An 8323-nucleotide genomic window follows, 5' to 3' on the forward strand; every position below is an offset into this window, starting at 1 on the left:
GGTTGTAATCTCTACCAAGATTGAATTGTGGATGAAACCAAATGTCAAAGATATACTGTCCCAGATAGATTTTGCTGAAGCTGAGGACTTAGTCAGTGATCAAGAAGAAGAAAATGACGATGATACAGACACTGAATAAATAGTTTTGTATATATTTATATGTAAGATACAGTCAAGAGTTTCTCTTTATCCTTGACAAGTATCATAATATATGTATGTTGATAGAAATAAAATACATTGTAGTAATGAATCATTTCTCTTGTTATTTATTTATTGTATTAAAGTTAAATAAAACAAACAAAAAAGGTATTGAACAAGTTAGTTTATTACAAGATTAAACATTTTGAACAAAATCTATTTTATTAAGAAGGCAACATAAAAAAGGTTAACATATATGCATACATAAAAACCATTATAAGGTATGAAGTGGTTCTCATTTACAATAGACAATATTATGCACATGTGGTCTATAGCTTAATCAATGATTCTAGTATGAGTACGGTAGTGTCCATGGGCTAGAGTATGGATTCCATCTTCAAGGACATAGCGCTTGTCATCGTATGGAGATACACTTATCTTGTTGGTGACTACACTGTACAGCTGATGATTCACACTCTGAATATTATTCATGTTATGTCTCAGTTGGGAATGTTCAAACAGACATTTCTTATACAAGTTGTGCCTCAGAATCTTTTTGATCACAGTTTTGCTAACACCTTTAGCTGGGTTTTTTCTTTCCCCTCATACAAGACTGAATACATTTTCGGTCTAAGACCTACAAACTCTTCCATGACAGATCCCGCGAGCTGGTCCTTCATTTTACCTAAAACTTTGACATTGAGAGTAGAGAATAGAGGACCTTCTACCTCTGAGAATGAAAGACTTAAACCCAATGTTCTTAGTACTAGTAACAGTGTTTCTCAACAACCTATAAAAGAACCATCAATTCTTGAGAAAGATAGTGGCTTTCTTGAGGTGAGCATGATGAATGTGAGAAAACACGTGAATGTGGAGCTTATCAATTCCAAGAAACGTTTAAAGAAACTCTGCGCTAAACCTACATTTGAAGGGTTTAAAATCTTCAACCCCGATTTGGCTGCAGTTCACCTCAAGAAAGCCACTATCTTTCTCAACCAACCTATCTATGCCGGCTTTTCAATTCTAGACATGTCTAAAATTGTTATGTATGAATTTCACTATGATTTTATGAAAGCAAAGTATAAAAATAAAGTTCAGCTTCTGTTCACAGACACAGATTCACTGTGTTATGAGATAGAAACAGAAGATGTCTATTCTGATTTTCATAAACATGCCGACTTGTTTGACACAAGCAACTACATGCCCTCTCATCCTCTATTCTCTACTCTCAAGGTGTTGGCTTGATGAGTCCACACTTGAGAATATGATACATAAACATAGTCTTGCCACATCCACTAGGACCCACGAAAACAGCATTGGAAGGTATGGTAAACTGAAAAGGCACTTCTTTTTCAAGTGGACCTGATATCTGTTGACCTAGCGGTGGTGGTGGTATTGCTGCTGCTGCCGATGGTGGTATCGCTGATGCTGTCAGTGGTGGTATTGCTGCTGCTGCTGCTGCTGACGGTATAGATGCTGCTGCTGCTGCTGCTGCTGCTGCTGCTGACGGTATAGATGCTACTGCTGCTGCTGCCACTGGTGAAAAAGATTGTCTTATTTTGTCATGTTTAGTCTGTATATGACGAGACAGGTCATGGGGCCAGACATATTTTTTAATGCAAATATGACACTGATACATCTTTTAAATAGGTGTTGACACCATGACATCAGAAATCATAATGAATACTAATTGGTTGTTTCTCCCTTTATAGTCACATCTAACTTCGAACATTGGTGATCGATTAAGAAGTGTTACTATTTATACTTGCTGAAGATCTGTTTCTGGTATCCAACTGTTGAACTTTTTAGGGTAGCCCATCCACTTGACAAACACCTCGTTTTCTCCTCTCCTCTTTCTTTGCTTAAGCACTTTCTCCACATTCCAAATGCTATCATTTGTTTTAAAAACTTGTTGTAACTCATTTTCATAGAAAGTACCTTGAATGGAATCGCCTGCGTAATCTTCCAACTGGTAGATGGGAAACCCATCTCTATAGTATCTCCTCTTAATGATAAATATTTCTTCTGTCCACTTTTCTTGATAATCTCGTTGAAATGACATTCTCACTTGGTCTCTCAGTTTGAATTTAAAAGGTTTCCTTTTAGTTTTAGACTGTTTTCAAAGGATCAATGTACTGTTCTTTCCACACAGTAGCTTCATTTCCCTCATCTATGTCTGAAGGGGATCGTTGGTTTAATGACCTGTGTGGTCTATGATTATAACCAACTACTAGATCTTGGAGAATATCCAGGTAATGATAAGTCTGTTTGTAAGTAAAATATCTGTACATAGCAACTTTAAGAGTTCGTATGACTCGCTCAGCATAGGAAGCTTTGGTTTCATTTTGAGTGACGTAGTATGTTATACCTTTGCTTTTCAAATAAGATTTCACGTTATTGTTATTGAATTCACGGCCTTTATCAGATCTTATGATCTCAGGTAGAGGTGCAGTGAAGGCTTGATCATATTTATATTAGATACACTTAATAGCTTACAATACGTTTTGCTTATGTCTACGGATGACCTTGCAAACATGTAGCCTACTGGAAAGTATTCCCCCAAAAGAAACACAACAAGGCTGGGAAGGGTTCGAGGGTTTATTCTCTCGATCACACCATACGCGTGGTTCTGTAAAAATAATTACAAACGATAAATACACTGATAATAACAATAATTAACAACCTCGACTTAATCATAAAAATAAATTACAAATGTCATTACATAGCAATATATATACTCATTTAAACCATTATCACACAATTATGCCAAGTTACTGGCATAATACTTTCCTTCAAAAATATACATATACGTTTCGGCGACGTTAGTGCTAAAAACAATCATCAAAAATAAGTACATGCATTTAAGATAATTAAATGCGATTATACAAACAAACAAAATACCACAAAGCAGTAAAGACTTGGCAACATTATTGCCAACGTTACTCGATTACAAAATAAACAACTTCCCCATTTCAAATGCTGTCAATATAAAACAATAACGTTCGGGTTTGTATGACAAACATTAAAATAAAGACCATTACAGAATACAAACTGGAACAATCGATTTAAAAAAAACAATAATATATATATACATAAAATACTCGGTTACAGCACAGGTGAAACAAGTCACGTACGTTGGTCAAGACGCACGTGAAACACCTTCGCTGCAAGAATTGCATGTAATAAAGAAATAGACAATACTACTACTACTACACACCTTCGCTGTGGGCGATGAACCGTATAGGATGATAACACTATTACATATACGTGGGCTTCATCCTGTGAATAAATGGGTAAAATATAAGCTACCACTCAAATGGATAATAAAACTACAGCAATTAGACATCTCATCCAACGCTAATCACTAATTCTGTTTATACAATTAACTTGCGCCTCTATCTATATTTATACGTTTAATAGTATATATCCAACACCTTTACTTTATTACTGTTTATAAAGTTAACTCGTCCATATATATATTTATTTGTTTAGTGTGTTTTAGTGAATTCAATATTTAAAACGTATTTACCTAGCATTAATTATGGACGTTTAAACACTTTTCCACATTATGTATTACATTTACATATATCTAAAATAATGAGATAAACATAACAATTAATACATGCATATTAGTCAAACCTGTAAGTGCCAAAAGGAAGTCTGAAGATAACGAAAGGCTCAGGAAAAGGAAAAGGCAACTGCAAGTCGTAAGTATATAACGTGTTGTGTCACTGTCTACACTCAGCGCTGCACGGACCTGACTCACGACCACGTGACACCAAATACACATAACCATTGGATAGTATCAACCAATGGCTCGTCCCCAGCCAGTATGGTGAGAAACAACCATAAAAGGCTTTGTCTAATGCACCAATACGATATTCTCAATGCAGATTGAGAATATCCTATAATAAAATAAATTGAATCCTAAAATAAATATTAATAGTAATAGATAAAATATGTTATTTATATACAAACGGCCAAATATTTAGTCCCCGTTACAAACACTTCACAACAGTGATATCCATCTCACATGTGGACTTTCCGTTTGTGGCACAGTTGACTAAAGAGGTACTTATTATAAGCCAAACCAATGACAATACTGTCAATACAAAAAAACAAAACAAAAAGCAAGAATCCGTGACCTCGATTCGGCCGGTACATAGTTTACAATACATTTTGTTTACACACCTGCCTGCACGCGACCAAGCTGTACGTACCAGACGTCAGCTTAGAAATGTGACCCTGTTTCCCCATATAATGTTTGCATTACAACTTCATTTGCATAGATCGCTCAGTATATCTCACTCATTATGATCTTGGCAATGTAACACAAAAGCGTTATTATTTGTTAAACAAACGCTGTATTAGTTGATTTAAACCAGTACGCTGGCAAAAACAGTAAAGTGCATACACTACAGCGTGACCTGATCTGACCTAGTCACTGACGCGTACTTATTTATAGAACAATAGCGTATTGCACCACACCATGACCTAATGTCCAAAAATAGACGGCGCCTGGCTCCTTTGGCGTTCAAGCCCCCTTTCATCATCATCAAGGGGGTGTTACTAATTACGTAACGTTCTAGGGGTAGAGGAAGAGGGTACTGTGTTCGATTTACGTAACATTTTTCAAGACTATATGCTATTTTTATTCATTAGTTAGACCTAAAAAGGTGGTTTTTGGAAATGCGCGATCAGTCTAGGATCGATCCCCATCGGCGGGTATATAAAAGAGCACGGTATGTGATATCCTGTCTGTGGGATGGTACATATAAACGATCCCTTGCTAAAAAAACAAAACATGTAGCGGGTTTCCAAGGGGCGTGTGCAGGGATTTCAGCGGGGTTGGGGTTATAGACTGTGTTGAGCGAAGTTTATATGGAGCCAGATAATATATTTCAATTTTTTTTAAAGCTTGGGCAAGTAAGGGTTTCGAACTCCAATACTCTCCCCCTGCACATGCACCCGATTCCTCTCTAAGATTATATGTCAAAATTACCAAATGTTAGACATCCAACATATGGAAGGAAGGAAGGAAGGATAGGATATGTTTTATTTAAGGACGCACTCAACACATTTTATTTACGGTTGTATGGCGTCGGATGATTATTAAATCAATATGCTCTAACTTTGATGTCGTTAAACACCCCCGCCCCCTAACTTTACCCTTTCCAAACGAAAGAATATTTATTTGAATTTGTCGATTTTAACACGTAAAATTAAGAAGTGAAAATGTTCATTGTCTTCTTTAGTATATTTTATTAAAAATATATATATACATGATTAATGTGTTACTAGTATACAAACTAAACTTTGAAAGTTCTACTAACACTTTATAAAATATTAATTCTGAAATAGGAAGGTACGATTGTCGATAATACGTTGTCAAGATCAAACCGGTTTTAACGAAAGACTCTAGTACCATATCCTCAACCGAACATTCTTCGTACAGCGCAAGATTTCTATTTTAATTTTTTGAGACGAACCCTACAATTTGAAATCGGCAAACGCACGTGTTAACTGAAACTGACAACAGACTGTCGTTTGTGCTTTGCCGAGCTATGTCGGCACAGGCGACGAATCAAGTGTATACTTTTGACGATCTCCATTCATAGCGAACACACACGAGTTTGTTAAAAGTGCATTTGAGCTTGTATTTCATATTTGTACATGATGTTATAATATGGTAACCAGAGAATGTAACTTTAAATCAGTGGAAGGAGCTGTGCCAAATATAAATATTATAGGTAACTATATTAAATTTTAGAATTTTTTAAATAAAATTCAACATCTCTAACAAATATCAGAACAAGTTCACCCCTGTTACCATATTATAACAGAACTATAAATTTATACCATTGTAACGTATACGACACACGGGACCTTTTTCATTACTAAAATTACATATTAGATATTTTCTTGTTGAGAATATCAGTGTTTACTTTCCAATGTATGAAAAAATATATAAATACGAAGTAAAATTAATTTGTTTTATATAAAAAAAAGGACTGCTTTAAACATTAACAAAGGACCAAAACACACTGAATATAGAGGCGTTAGTATTTTAAACAGGAAAATATATTTAATATGTAATTTTAATTGCAAATGATTAGTCGGAAACATCTTACAATGGCTGCAAAGTCAGTCCACTTAAAATAATGTGGTAGATTGTTTATTATGGGGGAGGGTTATGTATGTACATAGTTTTATTATGTTTAATGTTTTAGTAATATGTTGGCCGTAACTAAAGTAAAATGTAAATTTAGAAAATATGAGCAATGTCCACGCAACGCAAAATTTCGTGAATAAGGCCCCTGAAAAAATATGATCACTTTTCCTATTCGTACAGTGGCGGACAAAGTAATCTTATGCGATCAGTCGTTTCAAATCATACTATTGAACAGCTGTTTATACCGAGAATATAGTGTGTATAATACCGAAGCGTCCCCAAAAGGGGCGACAACTTTGGGTTCCTTGCCATTGCGGGCACGCAAAGAGTGATGGGTTTGCATGTAGTTTTTGGTGTATTTAGTGAATACCACGCTTCGCTAACTTAGCGTGGACGCAAATACCACGCACTGTCCACGCAATGCAGATCTTTCTTGAATAAGGGCCCGCTATTGTGTGCGTCGCGGGGCTTCCCTCATTTACAGCTTCATTTTCATTTCATCTTATTTTCGTGCTTATATTCAATTAAGGTTCAAACACGCTGTCTTGGGCACACACCTGAGCTATCTGGGCTGTCTTTCCAGGACAGTAGGTTAGTGGTTAGTGAGAGAAAGTGGTCTTACACATACACATTTAGTTGTTAAAACTCGCTCTGGGTAGCAGCCGGTACCGGGCTGCGAACCTTGCACCTACCAACATTATGTCCGATGGATTAACCATATCACCACCGAGACTTGTAGCAACGTTTTGATAATACACGATAAAAAGGGTCCTATAATATAAATATGAATAATTGTCTTGTCTGTAGTGTCATCTTGTAAGAACAGTTCTGGGTTGATTTAGCTGAAATTTGGTATGTAGTTGGGTACTTCGGGGTGATTGGTCGTATTAAAAAATTACATGTATAGATTATGTGTATTGGCTCACTCCCGAATTTTGTATTTTGTATTAAAAATATTTTTGTGCCCTCTGTTTTGTCATTTTGTAAGAAACGTTCTGGTCCCATACAGCTGAAATTTGGAAGGTAGTTTGGCCCACCAGGGATTGTATTTAAAAATGTGTATAGGTTTTTTGTATCGGGGCCCCTATCGCGAATTTCTGATTGTATGTCAGTTTCTATAAAACTTACCGGTAAAACCTTTTGAAACCTTTTGCCTTTCAGGCAGTTTTTTCATTTCTAAAACGTGAAAATCAGTGTAAGTCGACAAGTTGACAAGTTATACCAACAATATTTTCACTTTTGTAAAATTCTCTTTAGAGCGTAAGAAACTGTCGATTTACATTTTTTTTAAATTGGGAAACATTATTCATGCTTGGCTTTTATTGGCGGTTCAGGGCGTAGCCCAGTGGTAAAACGGTCGCTTGATGCGCGATCGGTCTAGGATCGATCCCATTGGTCCGCCCAATGAGCTATTTCTAGTTACAGCCAGTGCACCGTGACTGGTATATCAAGGCCATGGTATGTGCTATCCTGTCTGTGGGATGGTGCCTATAAAACACCTCCTTGCTGCTAATGGAAAAATTTAGCGGGTTTCCTCTAAGACTGTAATATGTCACAATTACCAAATGTTTGACATCCAATAGCCGATTAGGCGTGCAGGATATGGCCCAAAAGTGCAAAATTTTTTTACCGAAGTGCCCGACAACTATGTACAAACGACCGCGGTATATACTGCCCTGTATGTGGGGAAAGTGCATATGCAGTTTAAGTAGTTTATTATTTGCCAAAAAATATACATTTTATAGGCATACAAACATATTTACAATAAAATAATACATTGTACACATTGCGGGGAATGGTGAGGTCTACAGGATAGACCTATTAAAAGTTATCACAGTCGGTAGTAAAATACAGTAATGAAATAAATACATAAATAAAAACATACTCATAAATCAAGGTTGTCTGTTCTATGTGTGGTAGCAGTTATCAAGTATTTACACAGTTTAATTAACTCTCTTGAGTTATCGGTGGACAGTAGTTGTGTTAATTTCAGAGTTGATGGTTTATTATAAT

At 36.0% G+C, this 8323-nt stretch overlaps 1 long non-coding RNA gene across 1 annotated transcript; it reads right to left on the bottom strand.

Moving 5' to 3' along the window:
- Positions 1 to 2723: 2723 nt before the first annotated feature.
- Positions 2724 to 4130, bottom strand: LOC121367200. The gene is made up of 3 exons (XR_005957344.1): positions 3778 to 4130; positions 3356 to 3417; positions 2724 to 2767 (listed from the first exon to the last, which is right to left on the bottom strand). It is a non-coding gene; the product is annotated as an uncharacterized LOC121367200 (long non-coding RNA).
- Between the last annotated feature and the right edge of the window lie 4193 nt (positions 4131 to 8323).

The sequence above is a fragment of the Gigantopelta aegis genome, unplaced genomic scaffold (assembly GCF_016097555.1).
Source record: "Gigantopelta aegis isolate Gae_Host unplaced genomic scaffold, Gae_host_genome scaffold16, whole genome shotgun sequence".
Classification (NCBI taxonomy): domain Eukaryota; kingdom Metazoa; phylum Mollusca; class Gastropoda; order Neomphalida; family Peltospiridae; genus Gigantopelta; species Gigantopelta aegis.